The sequence below is a fragment of the Ambystoma mexicanum genome, chromosome 8, assembly GCF_040938575.1.
Source record: "Ambystoma mexicanum isolate Mex_15411 chromosome 8, UKY_AmexF1_1, whole genome shotgun sequence".
NCBI classification, from domain to species: domain Eukaryota; kingdom Metazoa; phylum Chordata; class Amphibia; order Caudata; family Ambystomatidae; genus Ambystoma; species Ambystoma mexicanum.
This window is the reverse complement of record NC_090929.1, coordinates 1361570489-1361592036: the sequence shown is the minus strand read 5'-3', so window position 1 is coordinate 1361592036 and position 21548 is coordinate 1361570489.

Genomic DNA, 21548 nt, shown 5'->3' with positions numbered 1-21548 from the left:
AACTCGACGTTCCATGGGCAATTTGTATTTACCACCTTACGATCTCTCACTGAGTCATCACACCTACCAGCCCAATGTGTTCACCATTCAGATTCCCCTACTGATTTGCTTTGCAGTATAGTTTGGTCTATAGTATTTGAATTAATTATTGCCCAAATGTACCATGTATTACTTTGTAGGAGTACTGTCAGCATTTGTTCACTATCCTGCTGGATCATTAGTTGTTTCTGGTTCTGTATCCAATTTGTATACGTTCTTACTAAGTTCCTTTTCTTTTTCTCATGTATTTTGCAGTCTAATGACTGCTGCTGCAGTGCAGCTAATTCTGCCTTGTGTTCTTTCTTCCTATTCCATATCTCTTCGTTAAATGCATGAACATGCATTATATGGATTTGTACACAATTCTTTCCCTTTTCACCTTGTTAAGGATTCTAATGGGGTGTCACACACCAGACCAGGACTCTTGTTACAGCGCACAATTAAAACACTTTTACTTTATTTTACTAAGGATTCAGATTGAGATGGCACCCAAACCATCTCACACCCCCTTTTACAAATACCCTGGGCCACAATGGACCATGAACCAGGCCGGTGGGTGGTAATACAATATTTATTTATTTGGAAAATCCAAATAAAATCACACCACTTTAATAGTGGGCAGCAATCACCTGTGGGGTGAAAATAACACTGTAAAATGATAGAATATGCATAATTTGACCTTCTAATATAGCATATACAAAGCACAAATGAATGAGAGCCATATTACTTTTTGGGTAGATAGCACCACAGTTAAGATTTCCCCCCTGCAACACGCCCTCAAACCCTGATTAACCAAATGTTGGGTGGATAGAAAGGAGTAGCAAGGAGACCGGTATACTAGGCAGCAAACATAATTAAAATCTGACGTTCCCCCACGAAATGGGAGGCAAAATTTAAAAACCTTTGCAATTGCACAAAATAGCACTTGGAATTAGTAAATATTTGTTTTACATGTGTGGTTGAATCAATAAGGTTGAAATGAGTATGGCTGTCTCAAAAAAGTCAGAACACTTATAAACTACAAGGCAATGTACTAGAAACAGGCAGACATACGATTCAGAAAATCTACTTTGGAAGGAACACACAGTGCAGCAAAATCACACAAGGAGAAATTACATTTGCTAATTTTCACGGGTTTAAATGTCAAAACAGCTTTAAAAACGGGTCAGACAAAATTGGAATGCAGGTTTTATCCTGAGGGACACATGCACATCACAGGGATAATATGAAAGTGAAAGGGTAACTCTAAATGACTGACTGGATGAGATTTGTAATAGGAAAGGAAATTCAGTTTAAAAAAGAAAGCAGTTGACAAGGAAAATCGGTTTGGCAAGGAAATTACAAGTTTCACTTAAACTATATTTTAGAGACTAGATTGTTAAAGAAATACATGGTCCGCGCAAAGGTTAATTTGCAAAGTTAACCTGTTCACGCCACGTTCTGCTCTATATGGGAAATAATTAAGTTAGTTCAAAATATGATTAAGGATTTATGCAATGGACTCAAAGGATAGGAAAGAATGGTGCTAACACATAGAGATCAAAAACAGGAAGCACAGAGGATTCTGATTATTTTAACAGGTTATTAGGGTACTGAAGGGATGACTTATAGGATAGAACAAAGGCAAGGTATCATAGGGTATGCTATGTTTTGCTATGGAATGGGGTGATACTTACAATCAGCACTTGAATTTGTAATTTGGGACCGCCAACCAGGTGTGTGGACTGCAGGACAAGGATCTGGTCACGGCACAGCGGCGGGCTCTGCTAGAAGGGGACAGCTGGTAACCAGGGTCTGGTCTCAATAGATAGCAAGGTCCATCAGCTGGATAAAACAGATAGCAGGGCGAGCAGGTAGCACTGGATAATCCCAATGAGGATTGAGCCACCTTTCCCCTTTCTCCCTGAATTAGTGGGATGGTTGTGCGTTTTAATTCTGAAGAGTGGTTCTGCCTGCATAGGAGGGTCTGGATCAGCTATCCCTTTCTTGGCAGTGGAATCAGGAACCTGCAGGGTGAGTACTAATGTCTGGATCTCTGGAGATGTTGAAGCGGGAAGTCAGGAGAGTCCTTCAGGATAGTCAGTCAGTCAGCCAGTCCTTTGTCTCTCTGAGACTCTACCTTATATAAGGCGGATGGCATCACAGGATTTACTATGGGGGCAGGCCTTTGGCTTGGAATGTCTCTAAGAACTGGATTGTTCAGGAGTGGCTGTCAGTGCCTTCCTGTCAGCCGGTTGGACTTCAGGGACATGACATCAGTTTTATGGTGTATGCTTAAAATGCCCATGGCCCTCCCACAGTTATTTTTGCCAACATCAGTTTATGACATAAGTTGCACATTTTTACAGTTATGGCACTTTTATTTATTTATTTGTTTATTTATTTGTTTATGGTTTATATAAACCTTTACAAAATAGTTCATCAAAATAGTTCGAACAAATAGAATTACATTTTGAAAAGACAATAAAACAATTTTGATACATTACCTTCAAACACAAGTCGAACAATCATTTGAAACATATTATAGTCATGACAATTCAGAACTACTAAAATGTAAATAAACAGAAGAACATTAAGACCAAAATTAAGAACAGTTCGTATCAAGTCAATTTACAAAACGTTAAAAAGATTTCATTAGCTTCTTAAACCTGTTAAAACCAATGTATGGAGGTTTCGATGTAAGGAGACAGTTTGTTATGATCATTTAAGATAAATCACAAACATTTTTTAAAAATGCCATTATTCTTAGTTTTAAAACAATCGAGGTGTTATGTCTAATTTGAAACCATAAGAATTTGGTGTCAACGGCGTGTAGGTGCAATACAAATTGTTCAAAGTAATAAATCCTCTGTTTTAAAAGAGCTGGACATTGTAGTAATAAATGCTTCAGAGTTTCTTCGGTCCCTTCTGACTTACAATGTCTACACCATCCCCAGTTTATGTTCTGGAGATTACACCTTTTTAAAATATGGTTTGTTTTCAGGGTATCGAACCGAAACCTCATGAAAGAATTTCTAAAAATTCGTGAAGGATATTTCACTAAATGGTTCTCGAGAAGGGGGTAAAATTTCCAAAAGGAGTGTATCTGATTAATGGTTTTCGATTGTTGAACCATATCTAGAGTCATTTGCCAATCATTACATTGGAGTATCTGCTTCACTTTTTGCGGTTTGTTTATCAACATCTCCAGATTTACACCTGCCTTCAACAATGTATCTTCAGTTACCATTTTTAAATTCACACAGTAAGGGTTAGATGGATCGTTGGCTGCTATCGTGTATAGAGAAGAGATATCATTTCTCATACATTTTTTCCATAATGACATTTTTCTCCAAACAATAATCGATTGTAAAGATTGCAGCCCAAATTCGTATCTGATTGCCTGAATAGGCACACCTTTAGGGATGAAGAACAACACACCTTTCCACATATCTCTTTCAAGTTTTTTTTATGAAATCTGAATCTTCAAGCTCATAGAATTCTAAACCATAGGTGAGTTTAGGAATACCAGAAGTAATATAAAAGCATTTCAGAGGTATGGCTGTGAATCTTCCATATTTGGCATCAATTTTTAACATCTGTCGCTTTATTGTTTCTGCTTTAACCTCGAGGTGTCTTTTGATTATGGCCATCGAGCTATTTGCTGTAAAGTGATATCCTAAATATCTTAGGACTATTTGACTTTTTAAGCATTTTTCCTCGCAGCACCAGGTCAGGGATGATTGTCTTTTATTCGATTTTCCCATTCTTATAATAATAGTTTTCGCAGCATTAATTTTTAGATGTAGATCAGCAGTAAATTTCACAAATGCATTAATGAGTTTTTGCAGACCAATTTTTGTGCGATCTAATAACAAAAAATCATCAGCATATGTTATCCATTCAATTGGAGTATCACCTAATTTCGGAGGAACCAGACCCTTACCCGATAAGGCGTGAGCGGCTTTAGATACATATAAATTGAATAAAGTGGCCGCTAACTTGCAGCCTTGTCTTAGACCATTAGCGATAGAAATTTCCGAGGAAAGTCGCCCTGCTGAGTTAAGCCTTACCTTGATCTTAGTGTCAGAATATAAATCGATAATCATCTCTAATAGATGTCTGGGTATCAAAAGATCAGTTAGGATTGACCATAAAATGTGTCTATCTACAAGATCAAATGCTTTAGAAAGGTCCATGGAGGCCACAAAGATCACATAACCCAAGTTCTTAGCTGTTTTGGATTGGAGGCTTTTTAAAATAAGGCCTCCGCAGTCCGTCCCTACGTTCTTTCTGAATCCAATTTGTTTGACATCTATTATGTTATTGGTCCTCGCCCATGCGTCTAGTTTTTCTAGTATAATGGACGTGAAAATTTTGTACTCAGGATCGGAAATTGCAATTGGTCTATAGCTTTCAGGAGCAGATCTAGGCCCGTGTTTAAAGATTGGAATTAATATTGCTAATCTCCATGAATATGGTATAAGGGTAGTTGCTAGGATATTTTTAAACAACATGTGCAGAATATCCCCCCATAGCTGTGGATTAGTTTTTAGGGTTTGGTTAGATAGGTTGTTGGGACCTGGTGCTGCCGATTTCTTAGATTTACTAATAATATTAGTGATATTTTTAGGAGAGATATCCAGTGTCCATGTGGATTTTTTTATGTGATGATGGCTGCAGCTGTCAGTATCATCACCGTACATTTTTGCAAAGTGAATTTTCCATTTGCGTTCGCTGATCGAAGTCAACAAAATCTTTTTTTGTGAAATCTGAGTCTCATTAATTATCTGCCAAAAGGTGGAGATATCTTTACCCTTAAGTATTGCAAGCATGTTTTTGCCGTCCGTTTGATCTCTAGCAACTCTATTAGCAATTAACCAGTTCTTGTATTGCTGCTTAATGCTTCTTAATTTCTTTTCTCTTTCCACTCCCTTATCTGTTGTTTTAGAATGCCTCGTGAGTCTCTTCTTAGCTGTTTTTTACGGTTTAGAATATCAATGTTAAAAGAGTGTACATGATTAGGGGGAATCTTAGTCATTTTTTTTTTACCACATGCAGAAACTATCACTTCACTAATATAGTTCGAGAAAAATGCAGGTGTCAAATAGTATTGACATTCATCATGAGTCATATTCTCATGATTGTTATGTAGAAGTGATGTAAATCTCTTAGTATTTGAGTATGACCCGCGTATACGGGTGCCACTAGGATTAGCAATCAAACCCGGCTTGTAAAAATCATCGCCTTCATGTTCATTTGTGTGCGTTATGTAGGTCGACAGGAGATTATGATCGCTGGATTTCATTTCAATTACCATTAGATTCGGTATATATGCGTCCAAGCCGTAAGAAACAAACACATAATCTAGATTGAACTGCAACCTCTCGCGTGCCAAGAATGGGTTTGGTTAGATAATAGTAATAGACCCAACACTTCTGCGAAGTTCAGCCAAATAGCTCCACGCAATTTAGCATTATCATTCAGGACTTTTGATTGCTTACTTGTCGCTTTTAGAGTACACATTAAAGAGCCAATTTCCATGATATTTATGTTGCAGTCTGCATTTAAATCACCAGCCATCATAACCAAGCCATTGACCTTCACATCACGCCAGGCATCAAGTTTTGTCGATACTTCAGCTAGTTCTTTGATTAGGTGTGACACATTATATTTCAACGGATTCCAATATATGTTAATAAGACATATGTCAACCTGGGTGCTTCCTACTTTGATTGTACATGTAACTACAAGAAAAAATTTCAGTTCAGACCATATCTCGGCGTTTCTGGCTTCAAGTGTATATTTACATGCGATTAGCAAGCCTCCCATAGGCCTCCCTTTGGGTCCTTTTTTCGCAGTTATTTGCCAGATTTCATGATCTTCCCAGGTAAACTCCGTTATGGCCCATGTTTCTTGCAAAAAAATCAGCTCATATGCTAAAAGATCTGTTACTGCAGAATCATTTAGTAAATGCGCGTGGCCTCTAGAGTTCCAAGAAGCAACAGAGGTTTGAGTGGATGTGCTAAAGAGGTTTTGCCAACGCTTGTAGAGAAGTGATAGCATCTCTAAGTGCTAAAGTGAGACCTCTCCACTCTTGCTTTTCAGTACCAAAGCCTTCTGTGTCTTCTACGTGTGTTTTGGGATATAAATTACTAGTATTACTCCCTGCATACTTAGATACTATGGGTATTCCTTGTTTGTGAGAGTATGGATAGATATAAAAACCTTTACATTGCAGGGTTTCAGCATCTTTCAACAATGTATCTCTGACCAGCGGTGACGGAATTACTAACCGCACATAGTCCAATCTTTGTTTGTGTAAAAAATCTATCAGGACTATGTCCTGTGAGGAAACCAATGTCAAGGAGGGGATCGTGGCAAATAGAGAGAGAATGTAAGGACGATTCAGAGAAATTTGTTTACCTTCAGGAAACAGAGTAGTCATTATTAGGCTAGGTATCTCACACAAGGCTGGATTCTTTAACTCTTGGCTGTTTTTTACCCAGTCAACATTTTCCTCTGCTTTTTGTGTTTGCATTCTAGCCTCATCATGTACTTTGTTTCCAAGAGAGAAGTGTTTGTTATTATTAAGTTGGTCATCTAGAATATTTTTTTACAATCATTGCAATTTCTGCTTGTTTGTCCACACATTCATGCTCCATTTCTTTACAGTTCACATGTGTGCCCTGTGCCGCTTTATTGGACAGGGTATTAAAACCATTTTCAGCATTTGGCACACGATCATAACACAAGCTTTCAGTCTTTTCTGCTTCACAAATAGGACCATCAGATAAGGGTGGGTGAACTTTATTACCCAGTTCATTAGAGGTCTGGGAGATATCAGAATTTGTATTATTATCTTTCGATACAAATTGCATAACCTCTTCCTGAAGAGTGTTACCGGGTGGCAAGAGTTGTTTTAATTGCAAGGTATTTTTATCGGGATCAGTTTGGAATTAGAGTTATTTACCTTCTGTTTCTTAGATGTTATTTCCCCAATTTTCATTTTATTTTCGTTACATATGCCTGCAGCATTTGCTTTGAAAATTTCAAATAAGTCAACTAGACCAGTTTTTAATGAAGATAATTGTGAAGCAATATCCACAATTTCTAGTTTATTTTTCATGGTCTCTGAGATTGATTTTTTGGCTTCACTGTAGCCGTCTTGAATTGTCGATTTTACTAAAACTCTTCCATTCTCGCATCTAGACTCTTCATTGGGTCTACCTTTCACCATCTCGATATTTGTCTCATTGGTATCCACCAAGTCTTGACATTCTTCATCTATTATGTTTTTAAAGTTGACATCTCTTAAATATTTCCGCGATATTTTGTTTTGATTTTTCTTTTGATTTTGATTTTTCAGTTGCATTTGTTGTTTTTTTTTCTCTTTTTTAGATATTTTTACCTTAGGTGGTAGAGTTATAGGTCTGGGCAATACGTTTCTTGACTCGTTGTCCAGAGTGGTTTTCGTCACTGATTCAGGTTTAGAGACATTACTTTCAGTCTGTGAATCTTCTATGGTGATTGACTCTATAAATGGTGCTTTCGCTGAGTCGACAGTGATGTCTATTTCAATAGTTTCGACTCTAGACTTGTCCTTAACATCATTGTTTGGTGTTAATGATATTTTGCAGGTATCCTTATGTATTAACGCGTTAAGGTTCAAGGGGACCTGGAGTATAGACATATTTATTTGGGTCAATATTTCGGTATGTTTTCTTAGTTCGCTCAACATTAATCTATTGAAAATTCCCATTAGTGTTCATAAGTCAGTGTTTTTAGAATTATCCATTGTGATCCCCTCAGCAGTCGGATATTCCCCTTTCTCAGTACCATCAATATTTTCTTGAAGTTCAAATATATCCACATTCACAGTTTTAAAAATATTAGGGGTGTCGTCCATTGACTTGGTAGCCAAGTCAGGTTCCAACTGAGTTGTTGATATTTCACCCCAAAAGGCTTTCAAGCTGTCCTTCTGTGGGTGAATTACCACGTCTTCGGCGAAAAGGGATTGTGAGGTTTCAATAGTTTTGCAGACGTTATTTTCAGGTTCTTTGTTTGTCTTGAGCTGATTTGAGCATGCCTGTGCACATAGCAGTAGCTCGTCCTCGTCCTCGCATTGAGGAGGAAGAGGAAGAGCTGCCGCACGCGCAAGGCTGGCCCTCCGGGTTGAGACTGCAGTAAAAAAATTCAGCTTGCGGGTCTTTCAACATATTGACAGACTTCATTTTTTGCATTTCATATTAATATCGCTAATATTCCTAATCAACTTTTGTATCCCAGTTTAAGTTATATAGGATGTCAAAGGTGTCTCAGTAAAAATTCTTACCTCCCTGTGGTATGGATTTTTAGAAGACCAATGCGCTATCAGTGCGGGTGTGTCAGGTACCGCACAACATATAAGTCGCCCGTGTCGTGCACCGTGCACTGTTCACAGTTAAGCAGTTAACAGTAAACAGTGCTTGCTGGTGCTTACTCGGTGCGCGCGCTGGTGCGCTGCAGTATGGGTAATTATAGAGAGAGGGCAGGGGCAGGAAGGAGCGGATCCAATGATGCTTACTGTAAAAGTAAGAACAATGTTTTAAGCATCAACACTTAAAGATGGATAGAAAAAAAAAAAAAAGTGTCTGTGATATTTAAAGTCCGTGTGAATTACAAAGTCTTACAACAAAGTAAGAACTACAAAGTCTTAGCATGGGAGCGGGTAGGCTTGTGTCTCGAATATTCACCTTCAGGCAACTAGTGTTGCAGTGAAAGACGTCCTCCTGCTCGATTTCGAGAGCGCAGGCTTACAGGTTGCAGCAGCATACGGGGACGTTTCCAAACGGCTCCAGACCACTTGTCAGCATCTGTGCACAGTAAACAGTGCTTGCTAGTGCTTACTCGGTGCGCGCGCTGTTGCGCTGCAGTATGGGTAATTATAGAGAGAGGACAGGGGCAGGAAGGGGCGGATCCAATGATGCTTACTTCAGGCAACTAGTGTTGTAGTGAAAGACGTCCTCCTGCTCGATTTCGAGAGCGCAGGCTTACAGGTTACAGCAGCATATGGGGACGTTTCCAAACGGCTCCAGACCACTTGTCAGCATCTGTGCACAGTAAACAGTGCTTGCTGGTGCTTACTCGGTGCGCTCTTTTGAAAATCACATAGGCAGATTCCATATTTTACACTGAACCTGTCATTCCAATTCCCAAGTTTATACTATGTTCTTTAGTTATTCTAATAATCTTTCACAATTTTTGGTGGGAAATATTTCACCTAAAATTCTACAATTTTATATATGTGTACATATTATCATAGAGCATGTTTGCATCCCCTAAAAGCTAGGGAAAGCCACAATGTCTTGTTTTGATGGAACAAAAATTACATTTAAACTGTTAAACTTTCACATTACTGCGTTGTCCATTTGCAGAAATAAAAGCCTTAAAGTTCATTCAATAAGAACAGTCTTTTGCCCCAAATGGGCTAGCGTGGTCTTCCAAATAACAGCATTTTCCCAACCCACAGCCAAATGTCATGCTCTAGCCAGTCTGAGTCCAGTGTTGCCATGGAGTTGCCTTTGAAGCTCTCCAGTTTGAGTGGAGGGGAGGTGCTACCAGAAAGTCAAACCTATCTGTCTGCAAATCCTTTATCCCAGGCTGGAGCACTTCCGCAATGTCTGATGAGGGTGTGAGATGCTACACCCTTGCCTATTCATAAGTCCCAGTTGCTGGTCCACTTGGGGGAGGTAGATCCTGTAGTCAGGAATGGCAGGGCACTCTGAAGTCAGGACCTGTCAAACCTGTTTCTTGCTGGCTTCACAGCAATTCTTTTTTTTTAACCAGAAAGCAAGACTGTTAGAATTAAATATCCTATATATGTTTTAAAGCAAACCCCAATCACATTTCTATGCAAGGACAGGGCCTTAATTCAACATTTCAGTTTTAAACACATATTTTCTTGTTTGTAAAAAGCACCATTTTACACGTGGTTAATTCTCCTTGGCTGTCACTTTACAATGTTGCCTTCCTCTGATCAATTTTCTGAACCTTTACAAAGCCCCAGTCATGTTTCTAATGCACAGACATCTGTCCAAATAAAAGGTCTTTCGAAACTGGCATGAGCTAGGAGAGAGAGAGGGCTTTTTGTGAAGAGTTTAGCTGTGATATATTGGTGCAAAAGTAAAGCATTTTTGTGTACGGCTGAAGTGAAGTTATTTGTTATTTCACAGATCCTGCCTGGCTCAGCATGTCATTCAATGAGAAATGCACAACCTGAATCTGGATGGACATAGCTGGATCTCACTGGATCAGAACTGTGTACTGTTGAACAGGTGAAAAGAAGCATCAGGACCCTTCCATTTTAAAAGGCAGAATATTTTATTTTTCAGTGAAAAGCTTTGAGCAGGCAGCTTAGCACTGCTGCCTTTGACTTCTTTACTCTGGTGCAAATGAAGAAATTACTGGCAGCAATTCTCGGGGTGTTCTGTGTTTCATCTTGCCCCATGTGTGGCTGGTGAGACAGCTCAGCCATCATTTCTGTAGCTGCAAAACACAGTTTTGAAGCAAGGCAATTGTGCTCAAAACAGCCAGTGCAGCCATTCTGCTGGTGACTGCTGAGATGTGGTTTGGTGGTGTAGGGGATTTCTGATGGGCGGATAAATGTACCCCACAACCTCCTCATATGAAGTCTTTGAAAGATTCACATGTACACCTTTCAGCATACAATCTGCCTGCCCACTTTTGGCCAGTGCCTCCAATTTTGTTGTTAGATTTGCATCATTGTGGCTAAATGCTTTGAGTCTTTTGCCACCACTATAGACTTCCATTCTCTGCAGCATCTCCCTAGATTAAAGTGATTTAGCATATAGACCGAGCATGGCTTCTAGTATATTATGGTCGCTTAATTGTGTATTAATAATCTCAAACCTATTACACTGCCTAAAGATTAATCAGGAAAATATTAATGAATTAGTATGGGATATTTGTTTCCCTCTTTTCCATGTTGCTCTTTTTGATAGATCCCTCCTCACATTTACATTTACATTCAGCAAGTCCCAGTCATCCAAACAACTTGGTCCATTTCATACCATATGCAGTGCCATTCACATGTTCCACCCCCTCCTCTCCTATATATGTTGTGTTGAAATCACCTCCCATTATTACATGCCGTTCCCCACTGACCCTCCAGTCCAACAGACAGTCTTATATGTGTTGTATAAATTAGTTTGATCCTACCTGCCGCTCATTGCAGTAAACATTAATAATTAGGATCTTCACGTGGTTACCTTTACTCATTTTATACTTTTCTGTCAGAGTCAGGATTCCGGGAACAGACTTTGAGATAATCTTTCAGGATTCACATTCGGAACTTCTGTAGCCACGCAGGAGTCCTCCTGATGGTCTTCCCACGCCAGTTTTGGTTGCTAATTGCTGCCTGATTTGGTATCTATATCTTCGGATATAACTTGTTAGCCATGTCTCATGTAGAATGATAATGTCCCACTTCAAGAACATTCCATTCTGCTTTTCATGATTCAAAAAACTGTTATATTCCCTTGTGTTCCAAACAACTATCCTAAATGGTTCATCTGTCAGAGTTCTACTTCATCGTGTAGTTCCTTCATTAAATCACTTTTCAGGGATTCTAATGCCTCTGGCCAACTGCCTTCCAACTCTTGTCGTAGTTTATCTTTTAGGAGTTCGATATACGGTAGCTCCCTCACTTATTTGTCGCTCTTACCCTACTGTCCATTTACATCATACATATTTTCTTTCTTTCTTATATATTGTTTATATTCCTTTCTTTCTTGATAGAATGAACCCATAGAGCTGGGTCCTTTAAGACGAGGCAGCTATATTTAGAGATGGATGGGGATGCAGAACATACTCATACATCAATAATCAAACTGACTCAGGAAGTTGGCAAAACTTAGTGCTTTTTTATCTGCAATTATCTAAAACAGGGAGTTGTAACGGACATCAACGGACGTCACACAGTATGATCTTGGTGAATTTCATGAAAAACACAACTTTTATAGTCAAAATTCATCATCATTGATGTCACACTACATGGCTAACTACAAAAAACCTACTTGGGGATGTGATAGGCTAACAGGAAACCTCTAAGTATACATTCCATACTAACAGGGGTTGTGATTGGGCTTCTAACATCAGATGGACAACTAAGCCCTCCTCTAGTGCACGTCATCTTCATTGTCACAAAATACACAAACATTAATTGGTTACACAAACTATAGGTCTCTTTGTTATGTGGCCCTCTATAATTGGTTGGCACGCTTGTACCCTTCTGGAATATTCCACACGCTAGCAGAATGCAGGCTGGTACCCCAGGTGCTTGGGTGGGTCAGTCTGGTCAGGCCTCCCCACCCAATTAGCCCAACATCTATCAACACTCTTGCGGTGTGCCATTCAATTAAGGCTTTGAACTTTGCCTTGCAGAATCTCTCTGTGCCTGAGAATAAAAGGGACTGTGGCATGGTTTTATCTTCTGGTTTCAGTGTAGTTTGACCCAAAGTCTATTTCGATCTCACCATGTGACTAGAGACCAAGTTTTCGAACTCTTCGCTGCATATACTATTGTTAAATGATGAACTCTTGGCTACTTCAGTGTTTTTTCATTCCACTTCAAACAGAAGTTTTCATTCCACTTCAAACAGAAGTTTGTTTCTCTCTCACATTCATTTAACTACTTGACGGACAACCAGGCTCACAGTGGCCTCGGCTCCTTGTGCTGGGCCAGCCACCCTTCCTTGGATTCTCCTTCGCCATCAGGTATTTTCCAACTGCGCCACACTGAAACCCTTTCCATTCACGGGGTTCAAGCTTTGCTACTAAAGTGCATCATTGAACTTCCAGGTTCTATACATTCCTATGACTGCACATTGGCGCATCACTGCAATCTATTCACTTCATACCCAGCCTCAAGATCACTTTGTCTACTTGTGTTACAACATCTGTACAAGTGCAAAATGACTTTGCATTTTCTTCAGCGTTTCTTTGCATGAACATCTTAGTTTGAAGTACGAAATTTTGCTCATCTTGGACATTTGTTCTTCAGATCTTATAGAATGTCTATGTTCTTTTGTCTTGTGTCTCTGTTCAGGGTGCATCAGTTCTTCTTCGCATGACATCACCAGTCTTCTTTCTCACTTATTTTCACACTTCTTCTGCGACTCTTCACTTAGGTCTCTCTCTTGCAAGATGAATTTGTATAAGAAACTCATGGAATACATCAATAAACATCCTCCCTACTGAGGGAATCCCAGGGACATTTGTAAAAACAAAATCAGTGCCTTTACATGAGTTACTGGCGTAGGAACAATCACATAAGGCCTTGGCCTTTTTACGGTGTCTAGTTCTGCAAAAGTAACTTGAATGGGAAGGATTAATGGAACTCCTTCCCTTCTGGAACCATAAAAGTACACAGTGTGGATCAATAGAAACCAAAAAATTATAATGGATTCTGAACAGTAATAGATTATGCACCAATACATTAGGCTTCACATCGATGTCTCTCCACAAGTTGTTGATTCTGTTTACTTGCTGGAACTGCAATGTGCTCAATAGACCACATGATTGGCTGTAATTACTTTTAAGGAAGGAAAACCTGTTTTATTCAGGAAATCTCATTAGATGCACTGATAGTTTTCGAATTTGTTCTATGATCTCCGTAAGTAATCAGCTGATTGCAGGATGATTTATAGGATCTCACCTAAACACATAAGTTTTGGTGTTTCGCCAAACAAGATAAGGGTGTGCTTGAAGCAAATAGTAAAAGATCATGACAAGTAGTTTGTGAGCATTGTCGTTAGATAGGACCATCTGTGCGTCCGGAAAGATATTCAGGTAATAGTCTAATCTGCTCTTCAATTGCTGCCAATTGCTGCCAATAATCATCTAATGGTTTGGCCATTTTTTGGATCTTGGACAAAAGTACGTATATCAGTGCTCCTCCCAACAAGAGCAGTGTAAGCTCTGAGTATAAATATGAAGACAGCAAGAAGTAGTCTGTGTATGTCAACATCTGACAGCACCATGGGCACCTCCAAAGAGAAACTCAGTGAGAAACGAGTTAGGGAACTGCTCCCTCTTCCAGTCGTCAAACAGAAAGCCTAAATTTAGCATCTTTCCATTAACTTCAGCAATGCATAATCCAATGTCAACAAACTGCTGTGGCTCAAGGGCATTAACTTTCTCACTCCTTACTATAGCAGCTACAAAGAGTGTTACAGGGGAGCCACAGTCCAAAAGTACACTTTCATCTGTCTACTGGAAAGTCTTTGCGTCCTTCTTCCTCGTTTAGAGGAGGTCCCAGACATGGCCTGCACCCCTTCCCCTCATTTTGAGATACCAGGAGTGTACCCACCAAGGTATGTGATGTATGAAGAGCAAATTAACCTATAAACAGCTACAGTGGGACTCTGCCCAGTATACAGCAGAAGATCCCTACCGGTTGAAGGACCCATAACCAGACAACCTTGGGCAGCACAGTACCCTATCAGACAGCCATACCAGCTGCTGATACAAAATGAGGAGTGCCTACACACGGTCCACAAAGAGACCCCAAAAGCCTTAATGGAAGGCCAGTGGAAATGACACGAGGGCCTGAACACATTTGAGAATGAACAAGAGCAGCTTTCAAAGATAACATGCCAGTGCGAGTAACTACGAAATTAAATGGAATAGGCACAGAGAGGAGACAATGTTACAACTCCAGGAAACAGTGTTACGAGACAAGATGGAAGCAACCGTCCTGTTAAACCTGTGGAAATAGGCTTAAACGCAAAATGCTAAGAAATCTATACTGCTTGCAATGCTTAGTAGAAAGCAGAGCAGCAAGCGCCAACCGTATATCTACCTCAATAAGGCACATTATACAAGTGCGACTCCATTTTGTAAATGCAGAAAGGTACCCAGGCGGCAGAGGCCTGACAGGTCAAGTTTTGAAACCCAACCAAAGGCAAGAGAAGGAGCCGAATCGAAACTCAACAAAGAGCGGCTCAAGCCTAGGAAATCGAGGTCAATCAGAGAAGGGGAGGAGAGCGTCAGCTCACAAGACTCCAACTTCAGAGCATACCAGCCTGTCTCATGAAGGTCAAGATAAGGAGGGCGCATGCAGGTGGCTAGGCCGACACAGAATAAATGCACTAAAAGCTGGAAACTGAAGCAGATTCATGGTGAACTAACACGTGACCAGACAGGCGCGAAAAAGTACCATCGCCTGATGTCATCCAGGACCCGAGGATGCCATAACTTTTCCTGATAAGAGACAACAGTTTCAAGGCCATCCTTAGCCAACTAATTGACACGTCGCCCTAATACACTGATTGATGGAAGGGAGGCAGGGTGAATCTTGGGACACCAGGCACAGGGGTGTCCATTCTGCATGCTGCTAATTAAAAGTGGAAATTTATATCTAGGAGTGTAAACTGCCCAATCACAATGGACCAAGTTATCTGGAGTCCTATAGATATTGTAACCAGTAGGACGTCGTAGTTGTAGTGACGTCTATCACGCGTGATGTAGAGGGATGGGCGTAGACACCCACCCGATAAGAGTTATCCAATCCGCATGCCCTATTATCATATACAGATATAACACCTATACTTAAGTTACCTTTCCTAACCAATTATATTGCATGTCAAGTTTTGTAAAGTTAGACGTCAATGATGACGAGCATTGCCTATAAGAATCTCTGTTCAATTGAAGTTCGGGGGAGTCGGAGCAAGACCGGTGATCGCACTACAGCTGATTCCCATTTTTTTCCCTGTTTGATGTATGTATCATTAAACCGACTTCCCTTTGCCAAACTATTGAGTCCTCGTTATTGAGTCGTGTAGGAGTAAGTGAATCCTGCACCCCCTGTCCTCATATGGTTCAGCTATCTTGTCTTACAAGTTCTAGAGGGTGAGTGCTGACCAATGGGCCCGTCAGCGAATTCCTCTCCTCGTGAACACTTGGTAGCGTGAGGATGGTTCGGCCATCGATTATAGATTATAGATTGATATAGTGTAAGACACCCTTAGATCGAAGGCACATTCCAGCTGAGTAGACTGAGAAGCTTTCCGTGGACAATGACAGAGTAAACATTTTAAAAAATCTGCAGAGGGTCTGAAGGAACCCGCCTTTCCAAGAATAACCCTTCTCATTCCCACGGGCAGCGGATCGGACAAAAACCTAAACGCAGGAAGAGGAATGGGCGGTGATCCCGAAGTTCCAGAGAGGAAATGATGCGATAGGTGAGTAAAGCAATAAAACTCGTTACTTTGGCAAATGTCGTGTAGGCATTAGAGCCAGTAAGGGAAAGGTAACGGAGGGTGGTGGAGAAACAATAAAATAGTCAGAAGTAGAGAAGACTGCATATATATGTAGGGGGTAATGACTCGAGCATAAGAAATAAAACATGAAGAATATCGGGGGGCACCTGAAATAAAAACGTAAAGAGTATCAGGGGGGCACCTGAAATAAAAATGTAAAGAATATCAGGGGGGCACCTGAAGTAAAAACGTAAGGAATACCGGGGGGGCACCCAAGAAGAATAAAACGTAAGGAATATGAGGGGGGCACCTGAGCAAAAACATAAAGATTTGCCTTGTTCCTGTGCCAGAAGGAAGTGGTCAGAAGGAATGTGAACCCAGAGCCCACAGTGGGGGGATAATTTAGGCTACGATGACATTTAAAGATGTCATAAAAGGGGTAGAAGGCAGGTATACGTGTGACCAGCTGGTGTCTGTCTAGTCTGTCAAACGTCTATCATATGTGTTCTGTCGTATGTCGAATGTAAAATAATTGTATTGGTGATTGTTTAAAATGCATTTTGGATTCACACAATTCTGTAACTGAGAGGGAATCGCCACTGAATTGATGAAGTTTTGAGTAAATTGTTGGTATAAAATTTGGCGGGAAGAGATTGGATTGGAGCTTGCGTCTTTGGTGCTCGCCCATACTAGTAAAAGAGTAAAAGAACTGTATAATTATTGTTGATGACGAAATTAAGAATGGAGGAAGTTCCCCCGCTTGCGCATTTATGCAAGCAACTGCCCAAGCATGCAACAAAGCAGAAGAAATATAGCCAGGAGTGGGTTAAGAGCACCACAAATAAGATGTTTATGCCGTGGCCCCAGAACGGGTCACTCTCTTAGGCTGTTTTACACCACATGACCACCTTCCTACATGCCACATATACCGGCAAAAAGCTAGAGAAACGTCTTGCTGTGCTGGAACTGTGGAACATGTTTGAAGAAACGAAGGTGGAAGAACCACCCGCAGATTGGATATTAAATGAATGTACAGAGGGGGGTGAGACGCCTTCAGCGCCACCTGCCCCACCTGAACCAGTAATCGAATGGAGTAAGTCAGAGGGTCTTTACCCGCTAAGAGACCCTAAGGCAGCCACGGGGTACAGCAACCCGGCATATGAGTCGCCTGCATGCAGTGGTGACGACATCAAAGAAAAAGAGCAGGAAAGTAATCTTGCCTCCGTAGTCCCGAGAGACAAGGAGAGACGAGGAGATGAAGGAAAGGATCAGGCACAGAGTAGTACATCTCTCTTGAGAGAGGGAAAGAAGCAGAAAGGAAGTAGCGAGTTAGCATTCGCCAAGCACGAGTGGATGGGAGGTCAAATATTGCTAAAACTTGATGGTAAAGGGAGTGATGACATAAGACCGAGGGAATGGTCTGATGAGGTGCTGAAAAAGGAAAAGGAGAAAGAAAAGGACATGAGAGACGAGAGGATAAGAAAGAAGAATAGGTTGAGGCGAGAACAACTATATCGCGAAGAGCAAGGAATACCGCTCAGTCCCACACAATGCGCAGCCTCTGAGAAGTACAGGCAGAACATACTAAAGCTAGAGGAAGAAAGGAGAGTGCAAGAAAGGAAAGTAAAGAAGCGAGAAGACGAGGAAAGTAGAAGGGAAAAGGAACATAGAAATGAACGGATGAGGGAAGTAGATAAGGCTAGAGAAGAAGCAAAGAAGCGAAAGGAAATAGATGAGGAAGCGGAACGTAAATACATGTCACGAGATTTAGAATATGTACAACGGGAAGTTAAAAAACCCAATCCTGTTGTAGAATGGGAAGACATAGAAGAATGGTGGGGAAACGGAATAAGTGGCATATGATGAAGGGAGACAGTGCGAAAAACGGCTCCCAAGGGACCGAGAGGTACGATGGTCAGATGCTAGCGGGTCCACAAGTAGGACACCGAAGTCCGCTGGACAATCCAGCCGACATGAAGAAACACCCCACGGTCAGAGGGGGACGTCGGCGCCTGCCTATGCAGACAGGTTAAGGGCATTGCCAGGCAGACGGCAAGGCGGGAACATAACCCCGGTGGTAGACCGGAGAACTATGGGGAAAGAGAAGGAGGACTGGGCTTTCCAATTCCCGTTGCTCGAAAAGGGGGGAGCAAGACCACAATATATTCCATGGCCACACATGGATCAAGAGAACCTTAAAAATAAACTTCCAATGTTGACGTCAGGAGCCGGAAAGTGGATACATGAGTTAGAGACAATGACGGGGGGTATCACCTTAGCTATAAGAGACATAAAGGGCCCCCTAATCGCCATACTTGGTGAAAGAACCAATGATGTATGGAAATGGCCAGGCTACCCTAGGGTAACCATAACTGACACCTCCCATGATGGAGCACCATTTAATAACTGTAGGGCAGCAGAGTGGAAAGCGCTGGGTACACTATATCCAGACACTTCCGATATGGGAGCTATAATGACTCGGAACATTAAGGAATCTGAGGATCCGTTGATTTATATCCAGAATTTTCAAGACGCGTGGGTGCTCGAAACGCATGAATCTTGGACGAAATCCATCCCTGTATTCTATCATATATTGTGCCAAGGGTTACCAGAACCGGTGCAAAAACAACTCAAGAAATTGGTAGGAATCGAAGCTAAACCATGGGCCGAAATACAATTGACAATCGCGCACTATTGTAGATTGCTACAGGAAAAGAATCAAAAAAAGGAGGCAACGCGTAAGGGGGAGGAGGCAAAGCTGATGCAAAGGAAGCTCTAAAAGTATGCTCTCGAGGGAGCAATGCTCACCAGCCCGGCCGAACCAAGCATACAGCAAGTGACTAACCCCTCGCAGAATAATCAAGGTAGCATGAGATTTTACCAGAGGGGAAGAGGGTTTGGAAATAGAGGATGGCAGAGTAATCAGGGAGGGTTTGGAGGTAACCAAGGAGGGTTTCAGAATGTTCAAGTTGGCTTCCAGAACACACAGATGGGCAATCCAACTATGCCAGATGGACAGATGGCCCGACCACCGCCAGTATGTTGGCTGTGTGGAATGACTGGACACATGCGCGCATCTGCAGAAGTCATGGCATGTGGCAAAATAACCAAGGGATGGGGGCAGGCATGGCGAATCAACCTGCCATCCCGCAACAGGGCAGTGCCCAAAATTACACAGTGCAGCAGCAGGCGGCAGGCTTGCAGCAAGGTACACAGCAAGTGGTTCAACCACCGAACATGGGGAATATGCCACAAGGACAACCCCAGCAGGCAGTGCCACAGATGGCTCAGGGCAATAATCCCAGTGGGGGAATTAACCCTGGAAATGGGGGAAACCCACAAGTGTACAGTGGACTGAACCTATATATAAAATAGGACAGCTCACGGGAGACTCTGATGTGTTCTATTCTATCAATGACACCCAACCCTAATAGGGAACCTAGAGTGAATGTCACCATACTTCTCCCCTTCTCCCCTCTCCCTTCCCGCCTCCCTGCCCGCCCACCCCCCCTCTGATTGGCTGTCCTCGTAGTCCCTCCAGGACTGTAGCCCTGTGTGGCCTGCTGTGAGGCTGCCTTCCAGGCCCCATTGGGCCTTCAGTAAGATATTAATCCAGGTACTGTTTGTTGTTCTTACCACTCCATGCGCGTTTGTGCTGCCCCTTGCCCCCCCTCCCTCCACCTCACTTCCTGGTCCTCCTCTCCCCTCTCCCTTCCTGCCTCCCTGCCCACTCACACCCCCACCCCTCTCCTCCTGCCTTAAATTCCCCCCCTGGGGAGCCCCCTGCCGGGCAGCCCCCTCGGCTAAGGGCCTCTTAGGCAAAGGGCGGCTCCTACAGCTGCGGCTCCCTGTGTGTCTGCAGGTGTCCGCATGGGACGCCAGGCGCCAGTTTTTCACCTTGCTATCTCCACCTTCTGCCGGCCCACTCCACCAACAACTGTTCACTTCATTCGCATGGTGTCTACACCACACTGTGTTCCACAGTTGTGATAAACTAGGGTTTTCTCCCCTCGCAGGATTCTCTAACTTAGGTGGCCTCTCCACAGGGTACCTAATACGCACATACTGTTGTTTTCTGAATTGTGGTAAACTAGGGTTTTTCTCCCCTCGCAGGATTCTCAAACTTAGATGGCCTCTCCACGGGGTACCTAATACGCATTTACTGTTGTTTTCTGAAATGTGGTAAAATTGGGCTTGCCGCTCACTTCCTGTCCGCGTGCTCTCGTCTCGCCTGTCTTCCCCCCCACTCCCTCCTCTTCCATGGTGCTCTCTATCTCGCCTATCTTCTCTAACTGCTTCTCTATTGACTATCCTGCTCTCCTCACTAAATTTGGTAGGAAAAAGTTTAAAAGGGACATCCTGGTCTCCAACCCAGGCCTCCCTATCGCTGACACCTACACTAGTGCCTCCTCCAAGGAAACTCTCACTGACATCCTCTTTTTCGTGTCTTCGCCTGACCTATGGACCCTTCATATGGTCTCTGTGCTCTCTCCTTTCTCCTCTTCTCCCATTAATGGTGGCACCCGTTGGGATGTCCTCTTGGCCCCCTTCCACTCCTCAAAGGCCATCATTAATGTCTACGCTAATGGGACCGTCTTGGTCCAAGGCCCTCAGGCCAACCTTCACCTCTTTGATAGACGCTTCCCACGCCTCATCAACTTCCTTTCCTCTCCTGCTGTCCCCCCTCCTCTGTCCTCTGCTACCTTGCCTCTACCCTCCCTCCCTGCCCCCTCTCTTGCTGCTTCTTCACCTCCTTCTTCTTCACCTCCGCAGGGCGTGCCTCTGATCTGTACCTCTCCCCGGAAGTCCTTCAAGGATGGCAACCTTCTCCACATTGCCACCCTTAACTCCCGCTCGGCCACCAAACATTCCTCTGATATCTGCCGCCTTCTTGAGGAACTGGACCTTGACGTCCTCGGTCTCACTGAGACATGGTTCACGGCCAGCTCTGTCACCAGCTTTGACATACTCCTACCTGACGGTTACAAGATCCTCTCCGTGCCCAGGCCCAACCGTTCAGGTGGGGGTGTGGCCCTTATCTTCCCTGAGTGGATTCCTGCCACTGTCACTCCTATGCAGACCTACTCCTCTTTTGAATGTCTTGTCTGCCGACTCTCTCTCTCTCCTAGCCATTCCCTTACCGTGGCTATCGGCCACCTGGTCAAATTTCCTCCTTCCTCTCTGAGTGGGCTGACCTCTCCTCCTCACTCCTGTCCTCAAACACACAACTCGTCTTTCTTGGTGACTTCAACATCCACCTGATGCCTC